The 21,700-nt window shown below is 39.4% G+C and overlaps 1 non-coding gene across 1 annotated transcript; it reads right to left on the bottom strand.

The window, feature by feature from the left end:
* Positions 1 to 4,895: 4,895 nt before the first annotated feature.
* Positions 4,896 to 5,003, bottom strand: LOC148546082 (small nucleolar RNA R71). Its single transcript, XR_015901991.1, has one exon. It is a non-coding gene; the product is annotated as a small nucleolar RNA R71 (small nucleolar RNA).
* Between the last annotated feature and the right edge of the window lie 16,697 nt (positions 5,004 to 21,700).

Genomic DNA, 21,700 nt, shown 5'->3' with positions numbered 1-21,700 from the left:
GTGATCTCAGTAGGAGGGTGGGATGCCCCTACTACTGGTTCTATCCGGGACAGGTGATTAGCTACCTGGTTCTCTGTCCCTTTTCTGTCTCTTATTTCTATATCAAACTCTTGCAGAAGCAACACCCATCTTATGAGCCTGGGTTTTGAATCTTGCTTTGTGAGTAGGTATTTAAGAGCAGCATGGCCAGTATACACAATCACTTTTGAACCTACTAAATAGGATCTAAACTTGTCAATGGCATAAACCACTGCAAGTAACTCTTTTTCTGTGGTTGTGTAATTCTTCTGTGCATCATTTAAAACACGGATAGCATAGTAAATGACGTGCAGAAGCTTGTTATGCCTCTGTACCAACACTGCACCAATGGCATGGTCACTGGCATCACACATTAGTTTGAATGGTAATGTCCAGTCTGGTGCAGAGATAACTGGTGCTGTGACCAGCTTAGCTTTCAGGGTTTCAAACACTTGCAGACACTCTGTGTCAAATACAAATGGCGTGTCAGCAGCTAGCAGATTACTCAGAGGTTTTGCAATTTTTGAAAAATCCTTTATAAACCTCCTGTAGAATCCTGCATGTCCCAGAAAGCTTCTGATTGCCTTTACATTGGCAGGTGGTGGTAATTTTTCAATTACTTCCACTTTAGCTTGATCCACCTCTATTCCCTTATTTGAAATTTTATGCCCAAGAACAATTCCTTTAGTCACCATGAAGTGACATTTTTCCCAGTTGATGAGTGGATAATTTATACGCTTTTTGGCATTGTTTTTAGTATGTTTTTAGTAGAATCTAGTTACTTTTAGGGATGTTTTCATTAATTTTTATGTTAAATTCACATTTCTGGACTTTACTATGAGTTTGTGTGTTTTTCTGTGATTTCAGGTATTTTCTGGATGAAATTGAGGGACTTGAACAAAAATCAGATTCAGAGGTAGAAGAAGGACTACTGATGCTGTTGGATTCTGACCTCCCTGCACTCAAAGTGGATTTTCTGGAGCTATAGAACTCAAAATGGCGCTCTTCCAATTGCGTTAAAAAGTAGACATCCAGGGCTTTCCAGCAATGTATAATAGTCCATACTTTGAGCGAGTTTAGATGACGTAAAAGGGTGTTGAACGCCAGTTCTACGCTGCTGCCTGGAGTTAAACGCCAGAAACACGTCACAAACCAGAGTTGAACGCCAGAAATACGTTATAAACTGGCGTTCAACTCCAAGAATGACCTCTACATGTGTAACATTCAAGCTCAGCCCAAGCACACACCAAGTGGGCCCCGGAAGTGGATTTATGCATCAATTACTTACTTCTGTAAACCCTAGTAACTAGTTTAGTATAAATAGGACTTTTTACTATTATCTTTGAACATCTTTGATCAGTTGTATGCTATCTTAGACTTTCATAGGGGCTGGCCATTTGGCCATGCCTGGACCATTATCACTTATGTAATTTCATACGGTAGAGTTTCTGCACTCCATAGATTAAGGTGTGGAGCTCTGCTGTTCCTCAAAGATTAATGCAAAGTACTACTATTTTTCTATTCAATTCAACTTATTCCGCTTCTAAGATATTCATTCGCACTTCAACCGGAATGTGATGAACGTGACAATCATCATCATTCCCCCACGAACGCGTGCCTGACAACCACTTCCGTTCCACCTTAGATTGAATGAGTATCTCTTGGATCTCTTAATCAGAATCTTCGTGGTATAAGCTAGATTGATGGCGGCATTCATGAGAGTCCGGAAAGTCTAAACCTTGTCTGTGGTATTCCGAGTAGGACTCTGGGATTGAATGACTGTGACGAACTTCAAACTCGCGAGTGCTGGCATAGTGACAGACGCAAAAGGAGGGTGAATCCTATTCTAGTATGATCGAGAACCTCAGATGATTAGCCGTGCTGTGACAGAGCATTTGGACCATTTTCACAAGAGGATGGGATGCAGCCATTGACAAGGGTGATGCCTCCAGACGATTAGCCATGCAGTGACAGCGCATCGGACCATTTTCCAGAGAGGATAAAAAGTAGCCATTGACAACGGTGATGTCCTTACATAAAGCCAGCCATGGAAAGGAGTAGGATTGATTGGATGAAGACAGCAGGAAAGCAGAGGTTCAGAGGAACGAAAGCATCTCTATGCGCTTATCTGAAATTCTCACCAATGATTTACATAAGTATTTCTATCCTTATTTTATTATATATTTTCGAAAATTCCATAACTATTTTATATCCGCCTGACTGAGATCTACAAGGTGACCATAGCTTGCTTCATACCAACAATCTCCGTGGGATCGACCCTTACTCACGTAAGGTTTATTACTTGGACGACCCAGTGCACTTGCTGGTTAGTTGTATCGAAGTTGTGAATGAAAAACAATTTATTAAGACGTGCGTACAGAGTTTTTGGCGCCGTTTCCTGAGATCACAATTTCGTGCACCAAGTTTTTAGCGCCGTTGCCAGGGATTGTTCGAGTTTGGACAACTGACGGTTCATCTTGTTGCTCAGATTAGGTAATTTTCTTTTTGTTTTCTTTTCAAAAAATTTTCAAAAATCTTTCAAAAATTTCTCATCTGTTTTCGAAAAAAAAAATATAAATCTTTTCAAAAATATATTTTTCTTTAGAATTTTTAAGAATGAATTCTAGTGTTTCATGATGATTTGTTGAATCCTGGCTGGCTGTAAGCCATGTCTAATCTTTTGGACTGGGGTTTCAACTTATCATCACAAGAGCTTGTTGATTCTCACACACTTAGTTGCTCTATACATGAAAAGTATAAATATCTTCTAAAGCTTGGATGGCTATTAAGCCATGCCTAACCCTCAGATTGGAGCTTTAGAATAAGAATACAAGATTCCTGGAATTCATATTAAAAATTTTGGAATCCTTATTTTTCTTTTTCACACTAATTTTTGAAAAATATAAAATAAAAATACAAAAAAATTAGAAAATCATAAAAATCAAAAATATTTTGTGTTTCTTGTTTGAGTCTTGAGTCGATTTTAAGTTTGGTGTCAATTGCATGTTTTAAAGTTTGCATAAAATTTTTGAAAAATTCATGCATTCATAGTGTTCTTCATGATCTTCAAGTTGTTCTTGGTAAATCTTCTTGTTTGATCTTGATGTTTCCTTGTTTTGCATCTTTTCTTGTTTTACATGTGCATTTTTGCATCCATAGAGTCTAAACATGAAAGATTTCTAAGTTTGGTGTCTTGCATGTTTTCTTTGCATTAAAAATTTTTCAAAAATATGTTCTTGATGTTCATCATGATCTTCATAGTGTTCTTGGTGTTCATCTTGACATTCATAGCATTCTTGCATGCATTCATTGTTTTAATTCAAAATTTTCATGCATTGCATCATTTTCATGTTTTTCTCTCTCATCATTAAAAATTCAAAAAATCAAAAAAATATATTTCCCTTTTTCTTCTCATCAAATTCGAAAATTTGAATTGACTTTTTCAAAATTTTTAAAATCTAGTTGTTTCTTATGAGTCAAATCAAATTTTCAATTTGAAAATCTTATCTTTTTCAAAATCTTTTTCAAAATCAAATCTTTTTCATTTTTCTTATTTATTTTCGAAAATTATAAAAATACTTTTCAAAAATCTTTTTCTTAATTTTATCACATAATTTTCGAAAATAATATCATCAATTAATGTTTTGATTCAAAAATTTCAAGTTTGTTACTTACTTGTTAAGAAAGATTCAAACTTTAAGTTCTAGAATCATATCTTGTGATTTCTTGTGAATCAAGTCATTAATTGTGATTTTAAAAAAAAATCAAATCTTTTTCAAAATTAATTTCAATCATATCTTTTTAAAAATATCTCTTTATCTTATCTTTTTCAAAATTTGATTTTAAAATATCCTTTCTAACTTCTTATCTTCTTATCTTTTCAAAATTGATTTTCAAATTTGTTTCAACTAACTAACTAACTTTTTGTTTGTTTCTTATCTTTTTCAAAACTACCTAACTAACTCTCTCTCTCTCTCTAATTTTCGAAAATATCTTCCCTCTTTTTCAAAATTCCTTTTTAATTGACTAATTATTTTCATTTTTGATTTTAATTTTCGAAAATTACTAACCTTTTTCAAAAACTATTTTCGAAAATCACTAACTCTTTTTCAAAAATTATTTTCGAAAATTCTCTCTCTCTCTCATCTCCTTCTATTTATTTATTCATCTACTAATACTTCATCTCACCCAAATTCGAACCCCCTCTTCCATCTGTGTTCGAATTTTCTCTTCTTCCCTTCTTTACATTACATTCTTTTCTTCTTCTACTCACACAGGGGAACCTCTATACTTGGGCAAAAAGGATCCCTATTATTATTATTTTTCTGTTCCCTCTTTTTCATATGAGCAGGAGCAAGGACAAGAATATTCTTGTTGAAGCAGATCCAGAACCTGAAAGGACTCTGAAGAGGAAACTAAAAGAAGCTAAATTACAACAAGCCAGCAAGCACCTTTCAGAAATTTTCGAACAAGAAGAGGACATGGCAGCCGAAAATAATAATAATGCAAGGAGGATGCTGGGTGACTTTACTGCACCTAATTCCAATTTACATGGAAGAAGCATCTCCATCCCTACCATTGGAGCAAACAATTTTGAGCTGAAACCTCAATTAGTTTCTCTGATGCAGCAGAACTGCAAGTTTCATGGACTTTCATCTGAAGATCCTTTTCAGTTCTTAACTGAATTCTTGCAGATCTGTGATATTGTTAAGACTAATGGAGTAGATCCTGAAGTCTACAGGCTCATGCTTTTCCCTTTTGCTGTAAGAGACAGAGCTAGAATATGGTTGGACTCTCAACCTAAAGATAGCCTGAACTCTTGGGATAAGCTGGTCAAGGCTTTCTTAGCCAAGTTCTTTCCTCCTCAAAAGCTTAGTAAGCTTAGAGTGGATGTTCAAACCTTCAGACAGAAAGAAGGTGAATCCCTCTATGAAGCTTGGGAGAGATACAAAGGACTGACCAAAAAGTGTCCTTCTGACATGCTTTCAGAATGGACCATCCTGGATATATTCTATGATGGTCTGTCTGAATTAGCTAAGATGTCATTGGATACTTCTGCAGGTGGATCCATTCACCTAAAGAAAATGCCTGCAGAAGCTCAAGAACTCATTGACATGGTTGCTAATAACCAGTTCATGTACACTTCTGAGAGGAATCCTGTGAGTAATGGGACGCCTATGAAGAAGGAAGTTCTTGAAATTGATACTCTGAATGCCATATTGGCTCAGAATAAAATATTGACTCAGCAAGTCAATATGATTTCTCAGAGTCTGAATGGAATGCAAGCTACATCCAACAGTACTCAAGAGGCATCTTCTGAAGAAGAAGCTTATGATCCTGAAAACCCTGCAATAGCAGAGGTGAATTACATGGGTGAATCTTATGGAAACACCTATAACCCCTCATGGAGAAATCACCCAAATCTCTCATAGAAGGATCAACAAAGGCCTCAACAAGGCTTTAATAATAGTGGAAGAAATAGGTTTAACAATAGTAAATCTTTTCTATCATCCACTCAGCAACAGACAGAGAACTCTGAACAAAATACCTCTAATTTAGCAAACTTAGTCTCTGATCTATCTAAGGCCACTGTAAGTTTCATGAATAAAACAAGGTCCTCCATTAGAAAGTTGGAGGCACAAGTGGGCCAGCTGAGTAAAAGGATCACTGAAATCCCTCCTAGTACTCTCCCAAGCAATACAGAAGAAAATCCAAAAAGAGAGTGCAAGGCCATTGATATAACCATCATGGCCGAATCCAAGGAAGAAGGGGAGAACGTGAATCCCAAGGAGGAAGACCTCCTGGGACGTCCAGTGATCAATAAGGAGTTTCCCTTTGAGGAACCAAAGGAATCTGAGACTCAACTAGAGACCATAGAGATTCCATTAAACCTCCTTATGCCATTCATGAGCTCTGATGAGTATTCCTCTTCTGAAGAGAATGAGGATGTTACTGAAGAGCAAGTTACCAAGTACCTTGGTGCAATCATGAAGCTGAATGCCAAATTATTTGGTATTGAGACTTGGGAAGATGAACCTCCCTTGTTCACCAATGAACTGAGTGATCTGGATCAACTGACATTGCCTCAGAAGAAACAGGATCCTGGAAAGTTCTTAATACCTTGTACCATAGGCACCATGATCTTTGAAAAGGCTCTGTGTGACCTTGGCTCAGGGATAAACCTCATGCCCCTCTCTGTAATAGAGAAACTGGGAATCTTTGGGGTGCAAGCTGCTAAAATCTCATTAGAGATGGCAGACAATTCAAGAAAACAGGCTTATGGACAAGTAGAGGACGTGTTAGTAAAGGTTGAAGGCCTTTACATCCCTGCTGATTTCATAGTCCTAGATACTAGGAGGGATGAGGATGAATCCATCATCCTTGAAAGACCCTTCCTAGCCACAGCAAGAGCTGTGATTGATGTTGACAGAGGTGAACTAGTCCTTCAATTGAATGAGGACTCCCTTGTGTTTAAAACTCGAGGTCATCCTTCTGTAAACATGGAGAGGAAGCATAAAAAGCTTCTCTCAAAACAGAGTCAACCAGAGCCCCCACAGTCAAACTCTAAGTTTGGTGTTGGGAGGCCACAACCAAACTCTAAGTTTGGTGTTGGGAAGTCTCAACAATGCTCTGAACATCTGTGAGGCTCCATGAGAGCCCACTGTAAAGCTATTGACATTAAAGAAGCGCTTGTTGGGAGGCAACCCAATTTTTATTTATCTAATTTTATTTTTCTTGTTCTTTCATGTTTTATCAGGTTCATGATCATGTGGAGTCACAAAATAAATATAAAAATTGAAAACGGAATCAAAAACAACAGAAGAAAAATCACACCCTGGAGGAGGATCTCACTGGCGTTTAAACGCCAGTAAGAAGCATCTGGCTGGCGTTCAACGCCAGAACAGAGCATGGTTCTGGCGCTGAACGCCCAAAATGGGCAGCATCTGGGCGTTTGAATGCCAGAATTGCACCCTGGAGAAGAGCTGGCGCTGAACGCCCAGAACAAGCATGGTTCTGGCGTTCAACGCCAGAAATGGGCAACAAATGGGCGTTCAATGCCCAGAACAAGCACCAATCTGGCGCTGAACGCCCAGAGTTGTGTGCAAAGGCATTTTGCATGCCTAATTTGGTGTAAGGTTGTAAATCCTTGAACACCTCAGGATCTGTGGACCCCACAGGATCACCTCAGGATCTGTGGACCCCACAGGATCCCCACCTACCTCCACTCACTTCTTCTCACCCCTCTTTCACACAATCCCATAAACACTCTTCCCCAAAACTCTTCACCAATCACCTCAATCTCTCTTCCCTATCACCACTTCACCACTCACATCCATCCACTCTTCCCCATAAACCTACTTCATAAACCCCACCTACCTTCAAAATTCAAAATCAATTTCCCACCCAAAACCCACCCTTATGGCCGAACCTTACCCCCCTCCCTTCCCTATATATAGCCCTCCATTCTTCCTCATTTTCACACAACACAACCCTCTATTCCCCTTCTTGGCCGAAACACATCCCTCCTCTCCTCCATATTTTCTTCTTCTTCTTCATCTATTCTTTCTTCTCTTGCTCGAGGGCGAGCAAAATTCTAAGTTTGGTGTGGTAAACGCATAAGCTTTTTGTTTTTCCATTACCATTGATGGCACCTAAGACCGGAGAATCCTCTAGAAAAGGAAAAGGGAAGACAGAAGCTTCCACCTCTAAGTCATGGGAGATGGAAAGATTCATCTCCAAAGCTCATCAAGACCACTTCTATGATGTTGTAGCCAAGAAGAAGGTGATCCCCGAGGTCCCTTTCAAGCTCAAGAGAAATGAGTATCCGGAGATCCGACATGAAATCCATAGAAGAGGTTGGGAAGTTCTAACAAACCCCATCCAACAAGTCGGCATTCTAATGGTTCAAGAGTTCTATGCCAATGCATGGATCACTAGGAACCATGATCAAAGTAAGAACCCGAACCCAAGGAATTATATTACAATGGTTCGGGGGAAATACTTAGATTTTAGTCCGAAAAATGTGAGGTTGGCGTTCAACTTGCCTATGATGCAAGGAGATGCACGCCCCTACAATAGAAGGGTCAACTTTAATCAAAGGTTGGACCAAGTCCTCATGGACATATGTGTGGAAGGAGCTCAATGGAAGATTGACTCCAAAGGCAAGCCGGTTCAATTAAGAAGACTGGACCTCAAGCCTGTGGCTAGAGGATGGTTAGAGTTCATACAATGCTCCATCATCCCCACTAGCAACCGATCCGAAGTTACTGTGGATCGGGCCATCATGATTCATAGCATCATGACTGGTGAGGAAGTAGAAGTTCATGAGGTCATCTCCCTTGAACTCTACAAAATAGCCGAAAAGTCCTCCCCCATGGCAAGGCTAGCTTTTCCTCATCTTATTTGCCATCTATGTTACTCAGCTGGAGCTTTCATAGAAGGAGACATTCCCATTGAGGAAGAGAAGTCCATCACTAAGAAAAGGATGGAGCAAGCAAGAGAGCCCATTTATGGATCTCAAGAGACGCATGAAGCTCATCACCATGAGATCCCGGAGATGCCTCAAATGCATTTTCCTCCACAAGACTATTGGGAGCAAATCAACACCTCCCTAGGAGAATTAAGTTCCAACGTGGGACAATTAAGGGTGGAACATCAAGAGCACTCCATCATCCTTCATGAAATTAGAGAAGATCAAAAAGCAATGAGGGAGGAGCAACAAAGAAAAGGAAGAGACATAGAAGAACTCAAGGACATCATTGGTTCCTCAAGAAGGAAACGCCACCATCACTAAGGTGGACTCATTCCTTGTTCTTACATTCTCTGTTTTTTGTTTTCTCTATGATAAGTGCTTATCTATGTTTGTGTCTTATTACATGATCATTAGTAGTTAGTAACTTTGTCTTAAAGTTATGAATGTCCTATGAATCCATCACCTCTCTTAAATGAAAAAATGTTTTAATTCAAGAGAACAAGAAGTACACGAGTTTCGAATTTATCCTTGAACTTAGTTTAATTAGATTGATGTGGTGACAATACTTTTTGTTTTCTGAATGAATGCTTGAACAGTGCATATATATTTTGAAGTTGTTGTTTAAGAATGTTAAATATGTTGGCTCTTGAAAGAATGATGACAAGGAGACATGTTATTTGATAATCTGAAAAATCATAAAAATGATTCTTGAAGCAAGAAAAAGCAGCAAAGAACAAAGCTTGCAGAAAAAAATGTGGCGAAAAAAAAATAGAAAGAAAAAGAAAAAGCAAACAGAAAAAGCCAAAGCTCTTAAAACCAAGAGGCAAGAGCAAAAAGCCAATAACCCTTAAAACCAAAAGGCAAGGGTAAATAAAAAGGATCCCAAGGCTTTGAGCATCAGTGGATAGGAGGGCCTAAAGGAATAAAATCCTGGCCTAAGCGGCTAAACCAAGCTGTCCCTAACCATGTGCTTGTGGCGTGAAGGTGTCAAGTGAAAACTTGAGACTGAGCGGTTAAAGTCAAGGTCCAAAGCAAAAGAAGAGTGTGCTTAAGAACCCTGGACACCTCTAATTGGGGACTTTAGCAAAGCTGAGTCACAATCTGAAAAGGTTCACCCAATTATGTGTCTGTGGCATTTATGTATCCGGTGGTAATACTGGAAAACAAAGTGCTTAGGGCCACTGCCAAGACTCATAAAATAGCTGTGTTCAAGAATCAACATACTGAACTAGGAGAATCAATAACACTATCTGAACTCTGAGTTCCTATAGATGCCAATCATTCTGAACCTCAATGGATAAAGTGAGATGCCAAAACTATTCAAGAGGCAAAAAGCTACAAGTCCCGCTCATTTAATTGGAGCTATGTTTCATTGATAGTTTCGAATTTATAGTATATTCTCTTCTTTTTATCCTATTTGATTTTCAGTTGCTTGGGGACAAGCAATAATTTAAGTTTGGTGTTGTGATGAGCGGATAATTTATACGCTTTTTAGCATTGTTTTTAGTATGTTTTTAGTAGAATCTAGTTATTTTTAGGGATGTTTTGATTAGTTTTTATGTTAAATTCACATTTCTGGACTTTACTATGAGTTTGTGTGTTTTTCTGTGATTTCAGGTATTTTCTGGCTGAAATTGAGGGACTTGAGCAAAAATCAGATTCAGAGGTAGAAGAAGGACTACTGATGCTGTTGGATTCTGACCTCCCTGCACTCAAAGTGGATTTTCTGGAGCTACAGAACTCAAAATGGTGTGCTTCCAATTGCGTTGAAAATTAGACATCCAGGGCTTTCCAGCAATGTATAATATTCCATACTTGACCGATTTTAGACGATTAAAAAGGGCGTTGAACGCCAGTTCTACGCTGCTGTCTGGAGTTAAACGCCAGAAATACGTCACAAACCAGAGTTGAACACCAGAAATACGTTATAAACTGGCGTTCAACTCCAAGAATGACCTCTACACGTGTAACATTCAAGCTCAGCCCAAGCACACACCAAGTGGGCCCCGAAAGTGGATTTATGCATTAATTACTTACTTCTGTAAACCCTAGTAACTAGTTTAGTATAAATAGGACTTTTTACTATTATCTTTGAACATCTTTGATCAGTTTTATGCTATCTTAGACTTTCATGGGGGCTGGCCATTCGGCCATGCCTGGACCATTATCACTTATGTAATTTCATACGGTAGAGTTTCTGTACTCCATATATTAAGGTGTGGAGCTCTGCTGTTCCTCAAAGATTAATGCAAAGTACTACTGTTTTTCTATTTAATTCAACTTATTCCGCTTCTAAGATATTCATTCGCACTTCAACCTGAATGTGATGAACGTGACAATCATCATCATTCCCCCACGAACGCGTGCCTGGCAACCACTTCCGTTCCACCTTAGATTGAATGAGTATCTCTTGGATCTCTTAATCAGAATCTTCGTGGTATAAGCTAGATTGATGGCGGCATTCATGAGAGTCCGGAAAGTCTAAACCTTGTCTGTGGTATTCCGAGTAGGACTCTGGGATTGAATGACTGTGACGAACTTCAAACTCGCGAGTGCTGGGCTTAGTGACAGACGCAAAAGGATGGTGAATCCTATTCTAGTATGATCGAGAACCTCAGATGATTAGCCGTGCTGTGACAGAGCATTTGGACCATTTTCACAAGAGGATGGGATACAGCCATTGACAAGGGTGATGCCTCCAGACGATTATCCATGCAGTGACAGCGCATCGGACCATTTCCAGAGAGGATAAAAAGTAGCCATTGACAACGGTGATGTCCTTACATAAAGCCAGCCATGGAAAGGAGTAGGATTGATTGGATGAAGACAGCAGAAAAGCAGAAGTTCAGAGGAACGAAAGCATCTCTATGCGCTTATCTGAAATTCTTACCAATGATTTACATCAGTATTTCTATCCTTATTTTATTATATATTTTCGAAAACTCCATAACTATTTTATATCCGCCTGACTGAGATCTACAAGGTGACCATAGCTTGCTTCATACCAACAATCTCCGTGGGATCGACCCTTACTCACGTAAGATTTATTACTTGGACGACCCAGTGCACTTGCTGGTTAGTTGTATCGAAGTTGTGAATGAAAAACAATTTATTAAGACGTGCGTACAGAGTTTTTGGCGCCGTTGCCTGAGATCACAATTTCGTGCACCACCAGTTTAAAACTAGGTTGGTCTCTTGGCATCGTTTCAGAACAAGTGCTAAATGGTCAAGACAGGAGCTGAATGAGTCTCCAAATACTGAAAAGTCATCCATGAAGACTTCCAGAAATTTTTTCACCATATCAGAGAAAATAGAGAGCATACATCTCTGAAAGGTTGCAGGTGTATTGCACAGACCAAAAGGCATCCTTCTGCAGGCAAATACTCCAGAAGGACATGTGAATGTTGTTTTCTCTTGGTTCTGAGGATCCACTGTAATTTGGTTGTAACCTGAATAGCCATCCAAAAAGCAGTAGTATTCATGACCTGCTAGTCTCTCTAGCATCTGGTCTATGAATGGTAAAGGAAAATGATCCTTTCTGGTGGCTGTATTGAGCCTTCTATAGTCAATACACATACACCACCCTGTAACTGTTCTTGTAGGAACTAGTTCATTCTTTTCATTATGAACCACTGCCATTCCTCTCTTCTTAGGGACAACATGGACAGGGCTCACCCAGGGGCTATCAGATATAGGATAAATAATCCCAGCCTCTAGTGACTTAGTGACCTCTTTCTGCACCACTTCCTTCATGGCTGGATTTAGCCGCCTCTGTGGTTGAACCACTGGCTTAGCATCATCCTCCAATAGGATCTTGTGCATGCATCTTGCTGGGCTAATGCCCTTAAGGTCACTTATGGACCACCCAAGAGCTGTCTTGTGTGTCCTTAGCACTTGAATTAGTGCTTTCTCTTCCTGTAGATTTAAAGCAGAGCTTATGATCACTGGAAAAGTGTCACCCTCTCCCAGAAATGCATATTTCAGGGATGGTGGTAGTGGTTTGAGCTCGGGTTTAGGAGGTTTCTCCTCTTCCTGAGGGATTTTCAGAGGTTCTTTTATTTCCTCTGATTCCTCCAAATCAGGCTGAACATCTTTAAAGATGTCCTCTAGCTCTGATTCAAGACTTTCAGTCATATTGACCTCTTCCACCAGGGAGTCAATAATATCAACGCTCATGCAGTCATTTGACGTGTCTGGATGCTGCATAGCTTTGACAACATTTAACTTGAACTCATCCTCATTGACTCTCAGGGTCACTTCCCCTTTTTGGACATCAATGAGAGTTCGTCCAGTTGCTAGGAAAGGTCTTCCTAGAATCAGAGTTGCACTCTTGTGCTCCTCTATTTCCAGCACTACAAAGTCAGTGGGAAAGGCAAATGGCCCAACCTTGACAATCATGTCCTCAATTATGCCTGATGGGTATTTAATGGAGCCATTAGCAAGTTGAAGACATATCCGGGTTGGTTTGACCTCTTCAGTCAAGCCAAGCTTTCTGATGGTGGATGCAGGTATTAGATTGATACTTGCTCCAAGGTCACATAGAGCGGTCTTAGTACAAGCACCCTCTATTGTGCATGGTATCATAAAGCTCCCTGGATCTTGAAGCTTCTCTGGTAAGCTTTTTAGAATGACTGCACTGTATTCTTCAGTGAGAAACACTCTTTTAGTTTCTCTCCAATCCTTCTTATGACTTAAGATCTCTTTCATGAACTTATCATAAGAGGGTATTTGCTCAAGTGCCTCTGCAAACGGAATCTTTATTTCAAGAGTCCTGAGATAGTCTGCAAAGTGGGCAAATCGTTTATCCTGTTCCGCTTGGCGGAGCTTCTGAGAATAAGGCATCTTGGCTTTATATTCTTCAACCTTAGTTGCTGCAGGTTTATTCCCTACAGAAGTGGTTGGAGAAGCCTTCTTAGAGGGGTTACTATCAGCACTTTCAGGTGTCTAATTCCTCATTGGCATTTGAACGCCAGGATTGGGTGCTGAATGGGCGTTTAACGCCAGGTTCCCACTCTTTTCTGGCGTTTGAACGCCAGATTTGGGCATCCATTGGGCGTTTAACGCCAGTTTTTCCCCCTTTTCTGGCGTTTGAACGCCAGAGTTATTCCTCTCTGGGCTCTTGATGTCCTCAGAGGGATTTTCGGCAGTGGTTTGGTCATCCTCTGTCATTTTTTCCTTTCTTGACTTTTTGCTACTTTGAGCTGAGTTATTCAATGTCTTCCCGCTCCTTAGTTGGACAACTTGGCATTCTTCTGTTATCTGTTTAGATAGCTGCTGTCTTGTCTGATTCAATTGTGCTTCTATATTCTTGTTAGCATTTTTAGTGTCTTGGAGCATCTCTTTGAATTTTGCTAATTGTTTTGTCATAAGGAGTAATTGCTGATTAAGTTCAACAATCTGTTCTTGAGGATTAGGATCAGTAGTTACTACCATAGCCTCTTCTTTTACGGAGGACTCACTGTTTGAGTACAGATGTTGATTTCTAGCAACCGTGTCTATGAGTTCTTGAGCCTCTTCAATTATTTTTCTCATGTGTATAGATCCACCAGATGAGTGGTCTAGAGACATTTGAGCTCTTTCTGTAAGCCCATAGTAAAAGATGTCTAACTGTACCCATTCTGAAAACATTTCAGAGGGGCATTTCCTTAGCATCCGTCTATACCTCTCCCAGGCATTATAAAGGGATTCATGATCCTCTTGTTTAAAGCCTTGGATGTCCAGCCTTAGCTGTGTCATTCTTTTTGGAGGATAAAATTGATTCAGAAATTTGTCTGATAACTGTCTCCATGTTTTTATGCTTGCTGTGGGTTGGTTATTTAACCACCTCTTAGCTTGGTCTTTTACAGCAAATGGAAACAGTAATAATCTGTAGACATCCTGATCCACTTCTTTATCACGTACTGTGTCAGCAATTTGTAAGAACTGTGCCAGAAACTCAGTAGGTTCTTCTTGTGGAAGACCGGAATACTGGCAATTTTGCTGTACTATGATAATGAGCTGAGGATTTAGCTCAAAACTGCTTGCTTTGATGGGAGGTATACAGATGCTACTCCCATATACAGCTGTAATGGGGTTAGCATATGACCCTAGAGTCCTTCTAGACTGCTCATTTCCACTTAGGTCCATGATGGAGAAAGGGAGATGATGTGAATTGCAAATAAATTATATTTGTATTTTTTTATTTATTTAATTAAGAGTGACCGAAAATAATAAAATAAAATAAAATAAAATTTTGAAAACTAAAAGAAAATAAAATCAAAGCAAATTGAAAACTAAATTAATTAATTAATTAAAAAGATTTTAAAATTAGCAATTAAAAAAATATGATTGAAAATTATTTTGAAGAAGATATGATTGAGAAGATATGATTGCAAATTAAAAAAAAAGATATGATTGAAAAGATATGATTGAAGAAATTAAAAAGATTTAATTTTTGAAAAAGATTTGAAAAGATCAATTTTTAAAATTAGAATATTGACTTGACTAAAAAAAGATATAATTTTGAAAATCTTTGACTAAATTAATGCAAAATTTTGAAATTTATGAGTAAAATAAGGAAAGGATATTTTTTTATTTTTGAATTTTAATGCGGAAAGAGAAAAACAACAAAATGACACTAAACTTAGAAATTTTAGATCAAAACACAGAGAACAAACAAGAAAACTTTGAATGTCAAGATGAACACCAAGAACAAATTTTTGAAAAATTTTTAAGTAAATAAAAGCATAAAAACACCAAACTTAAAATTTTTAGAAAATAAAGCACAAATTTTCGAAAAATTAAAGGAAAACACAAAGAAGACACAAAACTTAGAATTTTTAGAAAATCAAACACAATTTTTCGAAAATTTAAAGGAAAACACTAAGAAGACACCAAACTTAGAATTTTTTAAAGATCAAGAAGAACCAAGAACATGCAAATTTGAAAAATCAAAAGAAAATAAAAGTATGCAATTGACACCAAACTTAAAATATAAAACTAAACTCAAATAAAAGACTCTAAACCAACAAACATAAAATATTCCTAATCTAAGCAACAAGATAAACCGTCAGTTATCCAAACTCGAACAATCCCCGGCAACGGGGCCAAAAACTTGGTGCACAAAATTACAATCACACTTTTGCAACTCCGCACAACTAACCAGCAAGTGCACTAGGTCGTCCAAGTAATACCTTACGTGAGTAAGGGTCGATCCCACGGAGATTGTCGGCTTGAAGCAAGCTATGGTTATCTTGTAACTCTTAGTCAGGATATCAATAATTCTCATATTTAATAGTAAAAAGTAAAAGAACATGAAATAAATACTTGTTATGCAGTAATGAAGAATAGGTTGAGGATTTGGAGATGCTTTGTCTTCTGAATCTCTGCTTTCCTACTATCTTCTTCTTCATGCACGCAAGGCTCCTTCCATGGCAAGCTTTATGTTGGGCATCACTGTTGTCAATGGCTACTTCCCGTCCTCTCAGTGAAAATGTTCCAAATGCGCTGTCACTGCACGGCTAATCATCTGTCGGTTCTCGATCATGTCGGAATAGGATCCATTGATCCTTTTGCGTCTGTCACACGCCCCACAATCGCGAGTTTGAAGCTCGTCACAGTCATCCCTTCCCAGATCCTACTCAGAATACCACAGACAAGGTTTAGACGTTCCGGATCTCAGGAATGGCCGCCAATAATTCTAGCCTATACCACGAAGGTTCCAACCTTAGATTAGAAACCCAAGAGATACACATTCAAGCTTGATTGCATGTAGAACGGAGGTGGTTGTCAGGCACGCGTTCATAGGTGAGAATGATGATGATTGTCACGGATCATCACATTTATCAGGTTGAAGTGCGAATGAATATCTTAGAATAGAAGCAAGCGTGATAGAATGGAAAACGGTAGTAATTGCATTAATTCATGAAGAACAGCAGAGCTCCTCACCCCCAACAATGGGGTTTAGAGACTCATGCCGTAGAGGATACAATATGAAACATATAGAATGTCATGAGGTACAATATGAATCACTGAAAGTAGTATTTATAGTAAACTAGTGACCTAGGGTTACAGAAAATGAGTAAGCTAGGGTGTTTATTGTAAAATTCCACTTCCAGGGCCCACTTGGTGTGTGCTTGGGCTGAGCATTGAAGTTTTCATGTGTAGAGACATTTCTTGGAGTTAAACGCCAGCTTTTATGCCAGTTTGGGCGTTTAACTCCAGCTTTTGTGCCAGTTCTGGAGTTAAACGCCAGAATTCTTGAGCTGACTTGAAACGCCTGTTTGGGCCATCAAATCTCGGGCAAAGCATAAACTATTATATATTGCTGGAAAGCCCAGGATGTCTACTTTTCAACGCAATTGAGAGCGCGCCAATTGAGCTTCTGTAGCTCCAGAAAATCCACTTCGAGTGCAGGGAGGTCAGAATCCAACAGCATCTGCAGTCCTTTTTCAGCCTCTGAATCAGATTTTTGCTCAGGTCCCTCAATTTCAGCCAGAAAATACCTGAAATCACAGAAAAACACACAAACTCATAGTAAAGCCCAAAAAAGTGATTGTTATTTAAAAACTAATAAAAACATAATAAAAACTAACTAAAATGTACTAAAAACATACTAAAAACAATGCCAAAAAGCGTATAAATTATCCGCTCATCACCTTCCCTCAAGGTTTTCTTTTATCTTTTTGTTCTGACCAAGCCTTTTAGCTCAAAAATCTAGCTTGGCTTTCCTTCCGCGCCGTTTAGGGTAGGAAGGTTTTTTCTATTCTTGATGAGTCCTTCCAGGACTTCAAAATTATTTTTTCAAGGTTCGAGTTGTAGAGAGTGCTCAACCTTTCTTTTTGGATCAGAATAATGAACCCTGTTTCTCGTTATACTGGGAAGAAAAACCTATGATAGCCAAGTATAATGTAGATGCCTTATATGATCTTAAGAAGGCCGTAGTTGATTTGTTTCAAGAGTGTTGGGGCCGATCTCCTCACTTAGACACCGAAAAATTCTTAGGGGATCCTGGTCAGCTTCGGTCTGAGCTGGATAGTTTTTTTACCTTTACCTTTTTTATTTTTGGTTGTGATTTGTGCTGACAATTGATGTACTTTTACTTTTGTTTTTGTAGAGAAAATGACTCCGAAATCTGTTGTTATGAAGACAGTACGGGTCACCAAGAAGAACGTTGTGGCTCGTAATATTTAGCAAAAGGAAGACGGGGGCACGTTTGTCCGATTTACTCCTGAGAAGTCAGATTCGGGTCCTTTAGTTCTAAAGGAAGTTATTCCCGTTCTAACTTCTCGATTAATTACTCCCGATTCTCCTTTAGAGAGTGTTGGGGCCATCCTTCTCCTTCATCCTCAGAACATACTCCCAAAAGGCAAAAGACTGTTGAGAGAGGAAGTATTTATGATAAGGGATTTGACGGGCTTGCCTGGAGTGAGAGAAATGGAATTCGGATGGCGGGCGTGTGTGCTGCCCTGGCCAGGGAGTTAGAGAAAACTCCTATCAACGCCACGCACAGCTCTCTGGTGGCTGCTCGAGTTGAAGTAGAGAGGCTAAAGGAGATCAAGAAGGAATTGGAAGAGGAGAGGGATGGGCTGAGGTCTGATCTGGAGAAAACTTAGACCAGGGTGAAAAAGTGGAGCGGCGATAGCCATGGCGGAGGAAATAAAAAAGAAGGCAAAAGAGAGCTATACCTGAGTTTTCGGGAAAAGCTTAACCTTCAGGAGGAGTTAGATAAAGCCAAGGAAAGATATGCAACACTTGAGGAGTCTGTGGCTGAGGGGATGGATGAGATATTCGCCAACCTGAAGGCCCAGGTCCAAGTTCTTGCCCTAGAGGCCAATCTTTCCTTGTTTAGCTAAGATAACATTGTGGTGGATGGTAACATCGTCCCGGCTCATGAAGATAACAAGGAAGATCCTTTTCCCGACCCGAAGTCTTCGGGTGCAGGGGTTGGTCAAGCCTCTGAGACTCCTGAGGTCCTCCCCAAGGTCGTCAACACCGAGTACCCTCCTTCTCCACCTGGTGCTATTCCGGTTGTTCGGTCTCTGAGTATTAACCGACTCTGTCCACCCGAGGCAAGGACGTCGTTACTGGGGACGACCTTAACCCTTTACTTGGCTCTTCTTTGTATTTTTTTCTTCTGTCTTTAGTTTTTTGGATGGCCCAGCTTGTGGGTCATTATGAACAATTTAACTTGTAATAGCCAGTAGTTTTCTAACAAACTTACTTTGCTTTAAGTTGTTTTCAAACAAATTTAGAACCTTTCTTCATCTTAATAATGATTTTAAGTCTTTCAATAATTGTTTTTCGAATTACCCCTTAGCTTATACAGCTATTTAGTTGGGGATTATACCTCGATAAATTTTAATGCTATTTATTTGCTAAGTTTAAGTGGTAAGCTTATTTATATAGATTCCCTTTTATAAGTTCTGACTTCGTGTAATCGGACTTTATTAAGTTACATTTACACTTCGTTTTTGTCCCGCCTTGATTCTAAGGTCAGTTTTCACGAGTTGTTTGTATAACTTCTTACATTAATTTGTACATCTTCGCTTCATCTTGCCGACCATTTTAAGTCAGGCAACAATTTTCGTGGTTTATCGAGCTTAAATTAATGTGTTTTTATAGAAAATTTTGAAGATGAAATGGAATTATTATTGAAAAAAAAATTCCTTTACACAGATTTTCTACTAAGGGTTTTGACTACCCCTTAGCCCTTACTATGATGCCTTATTAAAACCTCCTTTAGAAAAAACCTCTTTTTAGGAAAAAAATCTTAAGGTTGGGAAAAAGAGTACACCAGAGAGCAAGGTACGCTACCTAACTGTAGTACTTCTTCATGTTGCAGGTGAGCCACGACCTCGAGAGCTCCCGTCCTTGTAGGTCAGACACTTTGTAATAGCCCTTTCCTAAGATTTCGATAATCTTATAGGGTCCTTTCTAGTTTGCAGCCATCTTTTCTTCACCAGACTTCTGAATACATATGTTGTTTTAGATCAGGATAAGGTCGTTCATAGTAAAGCTTTTTTTGATCACCTTCTGGTTATATCTCGAAGCCATCCTCTGTTTTAGCGACTCCTCTTTGATCCGAGATCGTTCTCGAACTTCTGGAAGGAGGTCGAACTCTTTCTTTTGGGCTTGGGTGTTGTCTTTTTTATTGTAGAATATAACCCTAGGTGACTCTTTAGTAATTTCTATGGGAATTATGGCTTCTATCTCGTAAGCAAGTCGAAAAGGTGACTCCCTTGTTGTAGAATGGGGGGGGTTGTTCGATATGCCCATAAGACCTGAGGGAGCTCGTCAGCCCATGCTCCCTTTGCATCTTGTAGTCGGCGCTTTAACCTGGCCAATATAACTTTGTTCGCAGCTTCAACTTGTCCATTAGCCTAAGGATGTTCCACTGATGTGAATTGGTACTTTATTTTGAGGTCGGCCACCAAATTCCTGAAGGTCGAGTCGGTAAATTGAGTCCCATTATCAGTGGTGATGGAATGGAAAACCCCAAATCTTGTGACAATATTTTTGTAGAGAAACTTCTGACTTCTCTGGACAGTGATAGTTGCTAGTAGTTCCGTCTCAATCCACTTAGTAAAATAGTCAATCCCCATTATGAGATATTTGACTTATCCTGGAGTTTGAGGAAATGGTCTGAGGAGATCGAGACCCCATTTTGCAAATGACCACGGTGAGGTAATGCTAATAAACTCTTCAGGAGGTGCAACATGGAAGTTGGCATGCTTTTGACAAGGCAGGCACTTTTTAACGAACTCAGCCACTTCTCTCTGTAAGGTCGGCCAAAAGAAGGCGGCGCGGATCACCTTCTTGGCTAATGATTGAGCTCTCATGTGGTTTCCACATATGCCGTTGTGTACTTCCTCCAGGACCTCCTTTGTATTGGAGGCTGGGATGCACTTTAGGAGAGGTGTTGATATTCCTCTTTTATATAGAACATTGTGGACCAATGTATAATTTTGTGCTTCTCTTATGAGTCTTCGAGCCTCCTTTTCATTTTCAAGAAGGACATCAAATTTAAGATAGTTGACTATAGGGGTCATCCATCTCAAATTCTGGTTGGTTATGGCCATTATGTTTGAGTTGTTCATCCTCCTTTGATATTGATGGTGCGTGGAGAGTTTCCTGAATGAGACTTCTATTGTTCTCTTCTGGCTTGGTGCTGGCGAGGTTGGAGATGGCGTCTTCTCGGGTATTTGACTCCCGGTCGAGTTATGTGTCGGACCTCTCTTTCCAAGACTATGCTAGTTGTTCCCGTGCTTCATCTAAATATTTCTTCATGTTGGGGTCTTTGGCTTGATAAGTGCCATTAATCTGTGAAGTTATCACTTGAGAGTCACTAAACACTATCAACCTTTCTGTCCCCACTTTCTTATCCAGCTTCAAGCCAGCAGGTAAGGCCTCAAATTCTACTTGGTTATTAGAAGTTGGGAACTCGAACCTTAATGAGAGCTCTATCCGAGTTTCTTGCACACTTTTCAGGATGATACCTACTCCACTGCTGGCTTTATTGGATGATCCATCTACGTATAGGTTCTACGTTGTTGGGCTTCCCCGACTTTCAGTGTATTAGGCTACGAAGTCGGCCAGATATTGAGATCTGATTGTTGTCTGAGCTTTATCCTTCAAGTCGAACTTAGACAGTTCTACAGCCCACTGCAACATCCTTCCTGCTAGATCCGTCTTTCGTAGAATGTGTTTTATTGGTTGGTTAGTACGGACCTTTGTAGTGTGAGCCTGGAAATAAGGTCGGAGCCTTCAAGAGGTAAGGATAAGGGCATAAGCGAACTTTTTTATCTTTTGATAGTTCAGCTCTGCTCCTTATAAAGCTTTGCTGACAAAGTAGTTAGGTTGCTGCCCGTTTTTATCTTCACGGATCAAGGTTAAAGCTATAGCTCGGGTTGCCACTGCCAGGTAGAAAACGAGCTCTTCTCCTACAATAGGTCGGGTGAATATGGGTGGTTAGCCCAAGAATGCTTTAGAGCTTTGAAAAGCTTATTCATACTCCTGAGACCATTTAAATTGCTTTCCCTTTCTAAGGATTGAATATAAGGGTAGGGACTTCAATGTTGACACTGACAAGAATTTGGAAAGTGCCACTAGCCTTCCATTTAGCTGTTGGACTTCCTTGAGATAAGTTGGGTTTTCATCTCTAGTATGTCTGCACACTTATCCGGGTTTGCTTCTATGCCCCTTTGAGTGAGCATGAAACCTAAGAACTTT

Source organism: Arachis ipaensis, chromosome B9, assembly GCF_059453495.1.
Source record: "Arachis ipaensis isolate K30076 ecotype BB chromosome B9, ASM5945349v1, whole genome shotgun sequence".
In the NCBI taxonomy this organism is placed as follows: Eukaryota; Viridiplantae; Streptophyta; class Magnoliopsida; order Fabales; family Fabaceae; genus Arachis; species Arachis ipaensis.
Note: the sequence above shows the minus strand (reverse complement) of the source record. Positions and strands in the feature narration are given on the sequence as shown.